Below are 14,735 nucleotides of genomic sequence, written 5' to 3' on the forward strand. Positions count from 1 at the left end.
CCTGCTGTCAGGATAGAGCAGCCAGCTGCAAATGCATGAGCTCTGCAGGAGCAGCTGGGCAGCCAAGTGACTGGTTGCTCTGAGAACCTCCTCTAAGCCATCCCGGTAGGTAATAGTTGATGATGGCCAGGGCAGTCACAGACTTGGGCATCAGGCTGCCCCGTTTGCCTCCTGATTCTGCCGCTCACCGCCTGCCCAGGGGTTCTCTGATTCTTGGACTTGTCAATTATTGGACTCTACGGGGCTGCTGGGGGCTTCACTTGAAATGTGAAAAATCTCAAATGGAAAAATCTGTGCCCACCACTGCTCAGAATGCAACCTAGCATCAGAACGACACTGGCTCCTTTCCTGGGAACAGCTACAGGACACGCAGGGGGACTATAGGCCAGTGACGTGGAGGGAGCAGTTCCGGCAGGTGGCAGGCGAGGGCTTCAAGCAGGGCAGGTGTGACCTCTGTGTAAACACCAGTCTGCCGTCACTGTGCCTCCCTGCAGAGAGAAGAGCTCCACCCGGGGAGAAAGGCTCAGTAAGCCCCACCCCAGTGGCCAGGTCCTGTTCACAGGATTTACAGTTTGTAGATGTTTTACAGCTGGCCTGGGGCTCATTTGGTAGCGTGCTTGCCTGTCATGCATGAAGCCCTGGGTTTCATCCCTAGAATTAAATACACAGGTGCAGGTGGTGGTGCACCCACCCCGTAATCTTAGCCCTCAGGAGGGGGAGGCAGAAGGATCAGAAACTTACAGAGTTTGAGACCAGCCTGGGCTTCACGAGGCCGTGTGTGTGTGTGTGTGTGTGTGTGTGTGTGTGTGTGTGTGTGTGTGTGTATGTGTGTATGTGTGTGTGTGTGTGTGTGAGAGAGAGAGAGAGAGAGAGAGAGAGAGAGAGAGAGAGAGAGAGAGAGAGACAGAGAGAGAGAGAGAGCACTAGATCCTGGCACCCTGTATTCTCCTGATGGTGTTGACGCCATGAGGGTGGGTGTTGGGGGTGTGGCTAATAGAGTTCAAATGAGCAAGCATCATAGTTATAATGGATATGGGTGTGATGGTGCAGGCTCCATCAGCTACTTTAGCTCATGAAGTAACAAACTCAAAATGGTATAAGATACAGGAAAAGGAGCTGGAACTCCCATGATGGTGGAGCTCCCTCCCTGGCCCTAACTCACCAACATCTAACCTCAGATGAAAGAGCAAACTCATGTGGTTTTCAAGTCTCTAGCTGGGCACTTTCTGTGAAAGGCTACCAGAACTCATCCCAAGCCGTACAAGGGACCTTGAGAGAGTCCCCTGCCGTCTCAGTACCTCAGTATCCCCATCGAACTGGAGTAAGGCTGGAGTTTGCCTCAGTGGTAGAATGTCTGCTTGCCTCGTGTCTCAGAGCCTTGGATTCCATCCCCAGCAAGGCACAAAGAGAACAGGAAGACTTGAAGAAGATTGGTTTTTGCTTGTCTGGTTTTGTTTTTTGTTTTTGTTTTTTTAAGATTAAAGAACTTATGTGGCCTTTCCGCTCTGCTGTTTCCCTGCACGGGAGGCAGCCATGGCGCCCAGCCGGAATGGAATGATCTTGAAGCCCCACTTCCACAAGGACTGGCAGCAGCGAGTGGATACTTGGTTCAACCAGCCGGCAGGCAAGATCCGCAGGCGCAAGGTCCGGCAGGCGAAAGCGTGCCGCATTGCCCCGCGCCCTGCGTCCAAACCCATCAGGCCCATCGTGAGGTTCCCCACAGTGTGCTACCACACCAAGGTCCGAGCTGGCAAGGGCTTCAGCCTAGAGGAACTCAGGGTGGCTGGTATCCATAAGAAGGTGGCTCGCACCATCGGCATCTCTGTGGACCAAGGAGGCGAAACAAGTCCACCGAGTCCCTGCAGGCCAACGAGCAGCGCCTGAAGGAGTACGGCTCCAAGCTCATCCTCTTCCCCAGGAAGCCTTCCGCTCCGAAGAAGGGAGATAGTTTGGCTGAAGAACTTAAATTGGCCACTCAGCTAACAGGACCTGTGATGCCCATCCGGAATGTTTATAAAAAGGAGAAAGCCAGAGTCATCACTGAAGAAGAGCAGAACTTCAAGGCTTTTGCCAGTCTTCGCATGGCCCGGGCCAATGCCCGGCTCTTTGGCATCTGAGTAAAGAGGGCAAAGGAAGATGCAGAGCAGGATGTTGAAAAGAAAAAGTGAGGCCGGGCGATGGTGGCACACGCCTTTAATCCCAGCACTCGGGAGGCAGAGGCAGGCAGATCTCTGTGAGTTCGAGACCAGCCTGGTCTACAGAGCTAGTTCCAGGACAGGCTCCAAAGCCACAGAGAAACCCTGTCTCGGAAAAAAAAAAGTGATGTGCTTTTGGAATATTGCAATAAATTTTCCATAAAGAAAAAAAAAGAACTTATGTGTATGAGTGTCTGCTTTCATGCATACATGTGCACCCCACATGTGTGCCCAGTGCCCAGGGAGGCCAGAGGAAAACAATAGATGCCCTGGAACTGGAGTTATGAGCCACTATGTGCGTCTAGGAACCGAACCCAGATCATCCATAAGAACAGTCAGTGCTCTTCTTAACAACTGAACCATGTCTCCAACCCTCATTTTGACTTTTGAGACAGGGTCTCATGTAGACAAGGCTAGCCTTGAACTCCTGATCCTCCTGCCTCCAGTTCCCAAGTGCTGGGATTATAGGACTGCACCATCACACCAGGCTGTGCAGGTGCGTGCGTGTGCATGTGTGGTACTGGAGATTGAACTCGGCCTCGCGTGTGCAAGTCAGTTTCTCCACCACTGACTTGTGTTCTGAACCCTGGTCGTGGTTCTTGTGGGTCTGTCAGTCATGTGTCACGTTCCTCCGTTCCTCCGTCCGCATGCACCACCACAATAAGAATAACATTATTTTTCCTTAAATTGATCTTTGCTTAAAACCTTGTTGCAGCCAGGTTTGGTGGCACACAGCTATCATCCCAGTACCTGGAAGGCTGAGGCAGGAGGATTGAGAGTTTGAAGCTAGTACCAGGACAGGCTCCAAAACCACAGAGAAACCTTGTCTCGAAAAACCAAAAAATAAATAAATAAATAAATAACAAACAACCCTGAACTCACTCTTTACAATATACCTTAGCTAACCTCAGAACCCTGTTCTAGCAACTCTGCAAGTCCCTCCCCAACTTCCTTCTTACTTTTTTTTTCTTGAGACAAGATCTCACAATGTAACCCTGGCTGTCCCTGAACTCGCAGAGATCCACCTACTTCTGCTTCCTCGGTACTGGGCTTAAAGATCTGAGCCACCTCCCCCTCTGAGCTTATATATTTATTTACTTAATTATTTTTGAGTCAGGGTTCCATAGTAGCCTAGGGTAGCTACACTCCCCATGTATTCAAGGCTGGTCTTGAACTCTTTGAATTTCTGATTTTCCTGCCTACACCTCCCAAGTGCCCATATTATAAGTATCTATCACCGCATCTACAAATATCAGTTCCAGACACTTGGCTTGAAAACACTTTTCAAGTGGCAAGCCAGAGGGACTGGCGTGGCTAGCCTTCTTCAGATTATATGGCTGTTTTATACAAGCTTAGTTTGTGGGGGCTGGAAAGGGGGGGGTCTTAGAAGAGTCCTGGCAGATCTGAGCCCTAACCCACACACATACAAAGTTTATCTCACCAAATTCCCATGCAAAGCACATATACATATGTGACGTGGGCCTTCCTGTAGACGAGTGTGCTTCACAGCAATTACACCTCACAGTCCAGGCTCACTCCTGCCCAAAGCCAAGGGCACAGGTTTAAGATGTCTTTCTGGAATTTAGGTTTGTTCTGTTTTTCTTATTTAAAAATCTTCTTTTTTTTTTTGTCTCTTCTGTATTTACCTTTTAAACAGAATGGGACTGGGTATTGTACGTCCGTTCCCAAGCCTTGCTGAGTGACAAGACCTAGGGAAGCTTGGGGTTTTGTTTTTTGTTCTGCGTACTTTGGAAGACAAGCCACCTGGGGAATCCCTCCGTTGTTTTAGCTTGTGTAGTTACTTCTAAGACTAATACATGCAAAATTAACTACAGGGGATGGAAAAGTTTAGGATGAAACTTGAGCCATCTTAATTTTTTTCCTTTTAAATATGAAGCTATATGTCAGAACATTTCCAAGTGACAAATTATTTGGTCTACTAAGGAATCCAGCGCAGCAGCTAAACACTTGAGACCACAAAGTTAATAGCTACTTTTATGTCTTACAACAAACGTTCTATCAACCTGCAGTATCACAATATCACAAAGAGAGTTTTCCTCCCACGCAAATGTTTTAAATATTAACAAAAATAAAAATATGGAACCCTTCATGAGCTTGCCTGTCATCCTTTTGCAGGGGCCATGCTAATCTCTGTGTCATTTCAATTTTAGTATACGTGCTGTCGAAGTGGACGCTTTAATTAAAATCTTGTATATTTGAGTATGTGTGCATGAATGTGTTTGTACATATGTGTGCATGCATATATGTGTATGTGCTTATGTATGCATATGTTATGGGTTTAGATGTGTGTGTATATAAATGCATATGTGTGTATATGCTTATGTGTGTGTTTATGTGTATGGATATTGTGCATGCGTATATGTATGTGTATGTGTTGTGTGTGTATGTGTCAGGAGCCATGAGGGTTAAGGCAGGTGACAACTAGTGTTCGGATGTCAGCCCACCAGAGGAATGGTCCTCTCCTGGAGGCTAATCCTGTCCAGACAAGGTCTGCAGGGCTATCGGCTCTGGAAACTGCTGCTCACTTTGGCTAAGGTAACTTGGTATCTCCATTGTAGTGTGTAATCTCATGTGATGTGTGTATGTAATCTCATGATTGCATCTCGATCTTATAGGCACATATATGTATGGATGATCAGGAAGATGGCCATTTCTATAGCTATATGGCTTTGATATATAAAATACATACTGGGACATGTTTCCTAACTGGGTCTATTTGTTCCTCAAGGTCTGTGGACACATAAAAGGCTGCCCTGATCTTTTGCTCATTGGGCAACTTCCAATCGGGACCTGTGGGGACTGTTGGACCTCCAGTGAGAGAATTTAGTCACTAGTCAAAAATCTTGGTTCCCATGGTCTAATCTCTGCTCCATTCCGAGATAAACATTATGAGCCGGCTCCCTGCAGTTATCCCCCATGGGGTGGGACATATGGTCAGGAAAGGAGTCTTTCACAGAGGTCACATTTGGGACCTTCAGAGATAAGGGGGTATGGCATGTCCGAGCTTGTTTGAGTCCTAGTTCCCCCTGATAAGGAGACTGGATGTCCCAAATTCTCCTGCAGCTGACTTGAGAAAACGCTAATCTCAGTGGATCCCCAGCTCTAACCCTAAAAGGGCCATTAACCCCCTGCACCTACTCTTACCTCGATTTATCGATACAGGATTTTAACCTAGGAATGGAGTATAAAGCAAGAACTCCCCTTCTCCCTCTTAAAATTTTAAGCTTCCTAAATCAGCTTCTTTTGCCTCTTTGTGCTTCCCGGATGTCTTTTTAGTCATGCTTCTCTGGGGCCACAAAAAAGCTGAATAACTCTTATCTGCTTTATGACCCTGGGAAAGTCTAACTTCATGACTTTGCGATTCCCAGAGCGTTTTGCTTTATATTTTTACCTCTTAAGTTCAGTGATTAAAATTTAAAACATAACTTTAGCCCTCCTCACATTCCTTCCTTGAGTCGTATCCTGAGTCAAACCTTGACTCTGTGGTGAGTACCCGTTTATGTTAGCATCTAATAACCATCACCTTGATGGCACCCAGGATAAGAATTTATGCGTCTAGTTAAGGCATCAACCATTTTGTCTCCCATGCCAGGGAGTGTCCATTCCAGCCTGTTGAAGATAAGGGGTGACATACTCTCAGGAATTACTTCCTGCTGAAATTAGGACATTATTGTCGGGGCCCAGGAGAGCCAGGAGGGGACTGAGGTAGTTCAGCATTCATCAGAAGTATCTGGTTCACTGGCCCAGCTGACGAGATAGCAAGCAATGACATCACTTTTTTTTCATAAATTTACATGTCATCCTTGCACAAGGGCCATGCTAATCTCTGTATTGTTCTAATTTTAGTATATGTGCCGCCAAAGCGAACACCTTAATTAAAACCTTGCACACTTGTGTATATGTACATGACTGCGTTAGTACATGTATGTGTGCATGTATATATGTTCTGTGTGGACTGGTTCACAGCAGTTTTGAGCAAGTTCAGGGCTCTCGACCATTAGGAACAGTTTGTAGTCAGCACTGATCCTTGGATAGTGTCTGTCAGCCAAATAGAAATCTGCTGAGACCGATATAGAACGGGGACAGAAGTTAAAGTTTAGGAATGTTAAGAAAATTCTTGCCAGGCAGTGGTGGCGCACGCACGCCCTTAATCCCAGCACTAGGGAGGCAGAGGCAGGTGGATCTCTGTGAGTTCAAGGCCAGCCTGGTCTACAAGAGCTAGTTCCAGGACAGGCACCTGGAACCTGTCTCAAAAAAGAAAAAAAGAAAGAAAAAAAAAAGGAAATTCTTACATTTGGAACTTTCAGGTCTATTATCCTGGTAGTTGGGGGAAGGGAGGAGTCCCAATACCAGGGCAGAGAGAGAGAGAGAGAGAGAGAGAGAGAGAGAGAGAGAGAGAGAGAATATCACACACACACACACACACACACACACACACGAATGGGGAGGTGGGGAAACTTAGTCTATACTTACATGGAATCCATTTGACCTGTGAGAGGTAGATCCAAGTCTTATGACTCCCTCAATTCCCTGAAGCTTACATAAATTTTTTTAGTTTACAAAAAGAGATAAAAGTTTTAGGTATATTAGCATTACCACTATTTTTAATCCGTACTGAAATCCACATTGTAGAAAAAGCAGCTAACAGGTGTGTCTGTAGCACAGCTGGAATAGACTCATGCTTTCAAGTCATAGCAAAAGCTATGATTTTGTGCTTAAAAACAAACATTCTTTTCATTGTCCAGAGATGTTTTCAGCCCAATGAGAAGCACTGTTAAGTCTATATTTAGACAATAACAAAAGGAAATTTAGAATCTTGAGCTTGTGGCTGATAATAGTAGTCAGTGCTTTACAAGTTGATCGGAACTCCATTGATGAGTGTTAAAACTCTGAACTTGAAATCTTAGTAAGAAAATAGCATAGAGGAGGAAGGAAACTGAAACATTTTTATTACCCTAATTCACTTTCCTATGCCTTTACAATTTACATTTATATGCCTTAAAATACTTTCTTAGACCCCTAGAACGTACATAAACTTAAAACCTTTTTCTTCCCATCTAATCATTTACCTAAGACACAAGTGGTTATTACAGAGAGCAGTCATTGCAAAGCAAGTTCTTTTAAAGAAAGGAACAGTAAAAAGTTGCATCTGTTTATCTTTTTAAATCATTAATAAAAAGTAGATTCTTTAATATGAAGCCTGTTAGCAAGGCAAACCCGTCTTTCTTTCTCAACAGGAGACCTAGTAGCTCTAGAAAAAGCAAGTCCTGGTTTTTGCATATGAAATGAACTAACAAGGTGCCTGCAGCCTTGGGGAGCTGTTAAATGATGAATCTACAGTTATTCTAGCCGTCAATGCCCTCAGAGATCTGAGAATAAATTTTACCAGGAGGTATAATCCAAATAGTCTGTATATCAATTAAATGACAGAGACTTACCTACTGTCGAAGTGGTTTCTCTAGGTTCTGGTGGTCTTTTTTTTTTAAACTTATTTATTTATTTATTATGTATACAATATTCTTTCTGCGTGTATGCCTGAAGGCCAGAAGAGGGCACCAGACCTCATTACAGATGGTTGTGAGCCATCATGTGGTTGCTGGGAATTGAACTCAGGACCTTTGGAAGAGCATGCAACGCTCTTAACCACTGAGCCATCTCTCCAGCCCCCGGTTCTGGTGGTCTTGATGGCTTTGTTGGGGGCAGTGGTCAGTCTCTGGCTGGCATTTAATCTTCAACTGCCACACACAGCAACACAGCCTTCTGCTACCAGACTTAGGGCTGAGAAATTTTCCTGTAGAGGAGGAACTTGGGGGACTGACCTTACATTGAACAGGCATGGTAGAGTAGTCACCCCCAAAGCATCAGATATTAAGAAAAAGTTACAACAATTAGAAGGGTTGCAGGATCATACCTTGCAGGATTTGGTTAAGGAAGCAGAGAAAGTGTTTCATAAACAAGAGACAGAGGAAGAGAAGAGGAGGGGGGCAGAGGAAAGAGAGGACAGGAGGGATCATAGACAAGAGAGAAATTTGACTAGAATTTTAGCCACAGTGGTAGGAGAGAAAGAAAAGACAGGACCTAGACAGATAGGGAACCTGGGCAACAGAAGACCAAAGATGAGTGAAGATGGACAGAGGCACCTCTTGGACAAAGACCAATGTGCTTATTGCAAAGAAAAAGGACATTGGGCAAGAGAATGCCCAAAGAAGAAAGGAAGGGCCTCTAAGGTACTGGCCCTAGAAGAAGATGATTAGAGGGGACGGGACTCGGACCCCCTCCCCCTGTGCCTAGGGTAACCCTGACTGTGGAGGGGACCCCTATGGATTTTCTAGTGGACACAGGGGCTGAGCACTCTGTGCTGAAACAAACATTGTGGAAGCTAAAGAATACAAAGACTATAGTAATTGGAGCAACAGTATCTGTGGACCACCTTACGAACTGTAGATTTGGGGAGAGGACAAGTGACTCATTCCTTCCTGGTTATCCCTGAGTGTCCCCCGCCTTTATTATAAAGAGACTTGTTAACAAGGTTGAAGGCCCAGATCAGGTTTACTCGAAACAGGCCGGAGGTGATCAAAGCCTTTTGTTGACCAAACGAGTGACCTTTACTCCCCCTGCTGTCCTCAATCCCGTTACCCTACTGCCCGAGACGGATGACTCCTCACCTACCCATCACTGCGCTGACATTTTGGCAAAAGAAGCTGGTACCCGAAATGATCTGAAGGATCAGCCTTGGCCTGGGAATCCGAGCTGGTATACGGACGGACGGCAGCAGTTTCATGGTTGAAGGTAAGCAAAAGACGGGGCAGCAGTGGTGGATGGGAAGTGAGTAATCTGGACCAGCAGGCTCCCTGAAGGGACGTCGGTCCAGAAAGCCAAACTTGTGGCTTTGATACAAGCTCTACGGATGGCAGAGGGGAAGTCTATCAACATCTACACTGACAGCAGGTATGCTTTTTCCACTGCCCATATACACTGGGCAATATACAAAGAGGACTGTTGGCATCTGCAGGAAAAGACATAAAAAATAAAGAAGAAATTTTGAGCCTCCTTGTGGCCATACATTTGCCAAAGAAGGTAGCCATCATACATTGTCCAGGACACCAAAAAGCTCAAGATGCTGTGGCTAAGGGAAATCAGATGGCAGACCTAACCAGGTGGGTGGACAACATCCCGCTTCTTGTCTTGGAAGGGAGAGTATTTGGGTTCCCTCAAGCCCATCCACATCCCAGATCGGGATCCCACAGAACAGAAACAGGCTATGATTTACCAGGGGAGGCCTCCATAGATACTTGCTGCTTTTCTCAGCATGGCAGTTCAAAGTCCACGAAACCAAAGGTATGCCTAGGAGCCTTGGAATGTCTCAAGGCACGCGCGTTCTGGTGCAACCCTTCAGCCTTGCAACCCTGTAGTGAAGGTCCAACTTGAGAATTTGGGTGTGTGGTCTGATCTCATTGGGGGCCTCCAGAAAATGTTAATTCCACCAGGTGAGAATAGACCACTACCACAATTTCTGGGCCAGTCTGAAGCTTTATTAAATATTGGCCAGGATGATGGGCACTGTATTCATACTTGGGATTCCCAGAGAATGGCCACGAATTATATTAGTCTGGTACTTACAGGGCTAAGTCCTTCCCACTGTCACCCAATCAGGGGCAAGCATACATCCTGATGTACTTCCTGCCTACATAATTCCCACCTACATGTGATCAAGTACATCATGTATACTTAGAACAACCTAACCTTGTCAACAGAAGTAAAAAACAAGAGACTTGTTATCTTATAGGAATAATAGCTCCCAGCATTCCAGGAAGTTATCTGTCCTTGGACAGGTAGAACTTACAGTTTAGAGGCATTTTTGTTTTATAAATCTTGTATACATACTGATTAAAACTTAAAACATAACTTTAGCCCTCACAGTGTATATACGTATGTGTATATGTGTTTATGTATATGTGTATTGTTATGTGTGCATATGTGTGTATGTATATGTGTACATGTATGACTGTGTATATCTATGTGTGTTTATGTATGCATGTGTATTGTGTGTGTGTTTGTGTGTATCTGTGTATATATAACCTCAGATATTATTCTTCACCTTCTACCTTGTTTGACACAAGATCTCTTTGTTGGCTTTTTGCTGCACACACCAGGACAGCAGGTCTCTGCACTCCTGGGAGCTCTCCTGTCTTCACTTTGCAACTCCCCATAGGAGTGTTGCAATTACAGATGCTCATGATACAGTTCTGGCTTTACCTGGGTTCTTGGGATTCAAACTCAGATCCTCATGACTAGATGACCTTTAGATCTGTCTCCCCAGATTGCCCTTGTTCCTTAAAGGGAAGACTATTCCCTGGGAATAGTAGTGCACACCTATAATTCTAGAACTTTGGAATAAAGATTGAAGGATCATTGGGAGTTTGAGCATAGCCTGGGCTATACTGCAAGTTCCACACTAGTCATGGCTATATAGTGAGAGACCCTGAATCAAAGCAAAACAGCACGAAACAAGTCCACAAAGAATGTCTAGGGCATACTTGCTTGGGTCTATATTGGTAGCATCTGGATGCTGTCTAGACCGTCTGTTCCCCCACTCCCATGCACCCGCATTGATACCCCAGGGCCACACACACCCATATGGGATTGGTCAGTTTACAGTCAATAGCGTGTACTTAGAGGACTCTGCCAGGCAGACTGGATATCCGCCAGGATCCGGTTTTATATCTCATGTGTTATCTCTGTGCAATTAATGTTGTACCATGCCCTTCTCCCCTGCAGCAGTGCCTACCATGCTCCACACACCTGTAAACAGCACCTCTTCCCAGCACAGAAACACCTCTGTGCCCAGGACTCCCTAGGACACAGCACAGTGCACAGTCTCCACCTCTCCAGCCTCCTCCAGTTTGTCCCACCCGTTCAATCCTTCTTCCTCTTTGTCACCTCAATCTCTCTAAAGTAAACATACCTCTTCTTTCTTTGCTATTTGTGACTGCTTGCAATTCCTTAGCTGGGACCTTGGGGCTGCTAGACTGGCCCTGGATCTTCTCCAGCGTACCTGGCTGTGCACTTTGTTCTCCTTACAGTCCCCGAGAGCCACCTCGCTCATCCTTCTACTGTGTTGCCCAAGGCCCAGCTCAGATCCACCCCCTCTCAGAAGTCTACCTTGACCTTATCATCCTGGCAGGATCAGGAGAAACAGAAGGCAACACCCACAGCAGGTTCATTTTGCCGGCCCGCGCCCTGACAGCTGTCGGTTCATTAACCCCAAGTCCTCTTAGGAAGTAGACCTGCCAGCAGCTTCATTTTACAGTGTGGAAACTGAGGCACTGAGAGTAGACCTCCCTAGCCTGGTTTCACCTAGCTGGTGTAGCCACACACGCAGACAGGCCTTCCTCACACCTGGCTGAGTTGAACTCACTTCCTTCACGGGAGGTTTCCAGGTAGCAATTCACACAGCCACCAACCCTAATGACTCTAATTGTGTTGATATCCTTTGGAAGCAAAGGGTAGCAGGGTTCCCTTAACCTAAGGGGTGGGGGGACCACACTCCTCTCCTGGCATGCACAGGTGCTCAGGAGAGCCTTAAGACTTATCATCGGCTTCTTCTTCGCGGACTTGCTCTTCCCTCAAGCAGAGAATCCTCAGGAGTCAGATAGACCCCTGGAGGGCTTGTGAGACTCAGGAGCTGGCCTTCTTCCTGGCCTGGCAGCCTGTGCAGCCACTCATTTTCTTTAAGAAGCATCCGAATTGTGTAACCTTAGGGGAACAATGGCTGGAAAATGCATATTTCTAGCCACACCCTCCAACCACACAGCCCTATGGAAACTGCAGGCTCACTCTCTTTGGAGCTTCACAAAGCTAACTACCCCTCCCTAGCCACGACTAGTGTATTTGCTTAAGACTTATTAGAGCCCGAAGGTGGGGGCTGCTGATATCTGTTGCCTCCACCCTCTCTCTGTTCCTGGAAACCCGCTGCTGTCTTGAAGCAGCTCTGGGTAGCATCAGCTCTCCCCCTCCCACCGCTCAGCTCCCCAGGCCTGTGTCCACAGGAGGGAGAGTTGGGAACGTATCCAAGGGCAGGTTGGGATCTCCCAAGCCCTTGTCCCTGTTCTGCCTCATAAAGGGATCCTGGATTCCTTCTCTATACCCTTCAGATGTGTGCTTCACACCTGGTCAGTTTCAGTTGCCCTAGGTGAGAAGCCTGATTCAGCAGCTGCTCAGAGCCGGAAGGGTGGACCTGGAGGTACTAGTGTCTCAGGCTCTGTGTCCCGGAGTCCCACCCACAAAACACTGCTGCCCTTTGATTTCCCTATACGTGAGCCCATGAGAGCTCACAAGAGACACTGCCCCGTGATTACAGAGCACACTAGAAGAGGCAGTAGCTGGGAGGCTGAAGCAGGGGGATTGCTGTGAATGTGAGGCCCGCCTGGGCTACAGAGTGATTCTCTGTCCCTGCAAATGAAAAGCAAACAACCCAAAAGCTAGAAGAGGAGCTTCTGTGGGACGGTGGGAAGGTGTGTGTCCTGTCCTGGTGATGCAGCTCATCTTCTGAGTCTATTAACCTCCCTGGAGCCTCTTTCCCTGTCTGTCAGCCACCAGCGATCTGGCCTCTGGTCCCTCCCTAGGATGCTCTCTGGGGAGTATGGTCTCTCTCCTCCCTAATGGCCCCACGGAGATGAGAATTAAGAGATCCTAGGGGGGTCCACCTGAGATGGAATGTGACACGGAGGACAACGACACCTCAAGATCTGCGAGAGCCAAAGTTATGTTTTAAGTTTTAATGACTGTGCCTAAGAGATCTGTAAAACAAGAATGCTCTAACCTATAAGCCCCTAGCCCAAGGTTGGATACTTCCTGAGATGCTGGAGGCTATTGTTCACTTAAGACAACAAGTCACCTGTTTTTACGTCCCTAAACAAATTTGTTGACCCAACTGTTGGCCTTGACAGCCTCTCAAATCCACCAGGCTGTGTGGCCAAAGGCACGCTACCTCATAAAATGGCACAGGACTACATGACAAAAAGCCTGCTACCTCTTCTCCTCCCAGCTAACCAGACAGCCATCCCAACTCTCCCTAGGAAAGGGACACCCCCTTTCTCCTTTTCCATGGTAGAGTTCTTAAAACGGCCATGTGCCAGTCGGTCATTGCTATCTCTGTGAGATTCAGAGACGACCCACCCCTTGTCCCTCTGAATAATAAAATCTCCTTTGTGCTGAGAATTTGGTGTCTGGGTGTGTTTTGTGCCAACTGTGAGGCCCCTTCACCAACTGCACTGAATGTGCTTGATCCAATATAGATGGGAAATACATGCTTGCCTCTGTTTGAACAAAGTCTGGAAGTATATAACCTTGTAGCCTTGCCTTTATAAACACCTGGTTGTAGCTTGTGGCCATGTTCTGGGAACTCCAGAATAGACCTTGACAAAGTCCATCATCCTGGCCAGTATTTAACTAAAGCTTGCTTCAAGTTTGGCTTAAAGTTGTGGTAGTGGTCTTACTCTCTCACAGTGGGATTAGCATTTTCTGGAGACCCCAGAGAGATTCAGACCACCCATCCAAATTCTAAAGCCAGACCTACACTACTGAACTCCAGGGCTAAGGGGCTGTCTCAGGAGCCATCTTCTTGAGATGTTTCAGGGCTCTGAGGCTTGCCTTTGGTTTTGTGAACTATCGGAGTAAATTAACATGCTGAGTAAAGCAACAGGCATCTACAGAGGCTTCCTGGTAAGTCATAGTCTGTTTCTGTTCTGTGGGATCCTGATCTGGGACATCCTTGGTGGGGCCCCACATACTCTCCCATCCAAAGCAGGAAGCAAGATGTCACCCACCCATCTGGTTCTGGTTGTTTAAAAGTTTTTTTTTTCTGTTTGTTTTGTGTGTGTCTGTGTTTTCTGGCATCTTTGTAACTTTTATTGCAAACATGGATCCAAGACAGATATAGGTCTGACTTTCTGTGTTCTGTGTTTATTGGCTTTGTTTGGCTGTCTCTGCCTATGGCAGCAATAGCCACCACCACTAATACTGCTACCATGGCTGGTTTTGAATGGCCAGGGCTCAGAATTGATTTCTGAGCTTTCTGGTCACTGGGTTCAGTTTAGCAGGAATTCAAATGTCTTTTGGGTGTGGATAATATTAAAGTTGTTTTATGCTGTTCTACTTTATTGAAAATCTAGCTCTGAAATTGGGTTATGGCTTTCCCTTTTCTAGACAAGTCTTCTCTACGTTCACTTTATTGAAAATCTAGCTCTGAAATTGGGTTATGACTTTCCCTTTTCTAGACAAGTCTTTTCTACGTTCACGTTATTGAAAATCTAGCTCTGAAATTGGGTTATGACTTTCCCTTTTCTAGACAAGTCTTTTCTACGTTCACTTCATTGAAAATCTAGCTCTGAAATTGGGTTATGACTTTCCCTTTTCTAGACAAGTCTTCTCTACGTTCTGCGTCAGGCAAGCCACCTGACTCTGCTAGGGAGAGGAGAGCAGAGCTGAACAGCCCAAACATTTAGAATATTGGTACAT

General features: G+C 46.3%; 2 non-coding genes and 1 pseudogene across 2 annotated transcripts; 1 reads left to right on the forward strand and 2 right to left on the reverse strand.

Moving 5' to 3' along the window:
- Positions 1-1,513: 1,513 nt before the first annotated feature.
- LOC142831890 (large ribosomal subunit protein eL13 pseudogene) lies at positions 1,514-2,168 on the forward strand (annotated as a pseudogene).
- Positions 2,169-4,286: 2,118 nt separating this feature from the next.
- LOC142831999 (U6 spliceosomal RNA) lies at positions 4,287-4,388 on the reverse strand. Its single transcript, XR_012907098.1, has one exon. It is a non-coding gene; the product is annotated as a U6 spliceosomal RNA (small nuclear RNA).
- Positions 4,389-5,982: 1,594 nt separating this feature from the next.
- On the reverse strand, positions 5,983-6,086 carry LOC142832007 (U6 spliceosomal RNA). Its single transcript, XR_012907106.1, has one exon. It is a non-coding gene; the product is annotated as a U6 spliceosomal RNA (small nuclear RNA).
- Positions 6,087-14,735: the final 8,649 nt, after the last annotated feature.

Source organism: Microtus pennsylvanicus, chromosome 11 (genome assembly GCF_037038515.1).
Source record: "Microtus pennsylvanicus isolate mMicPen1 chromosome 11, mMicPen1.hap1, whole genome shotgun sequence".
NCBI classification, from domain to species: domain Eukaryota; kingdom Metazoa; phylum Chordata; class Mammalia; order Rodentia; family Cricetidae; genus Microtus; species Microtus pennsylvanicus.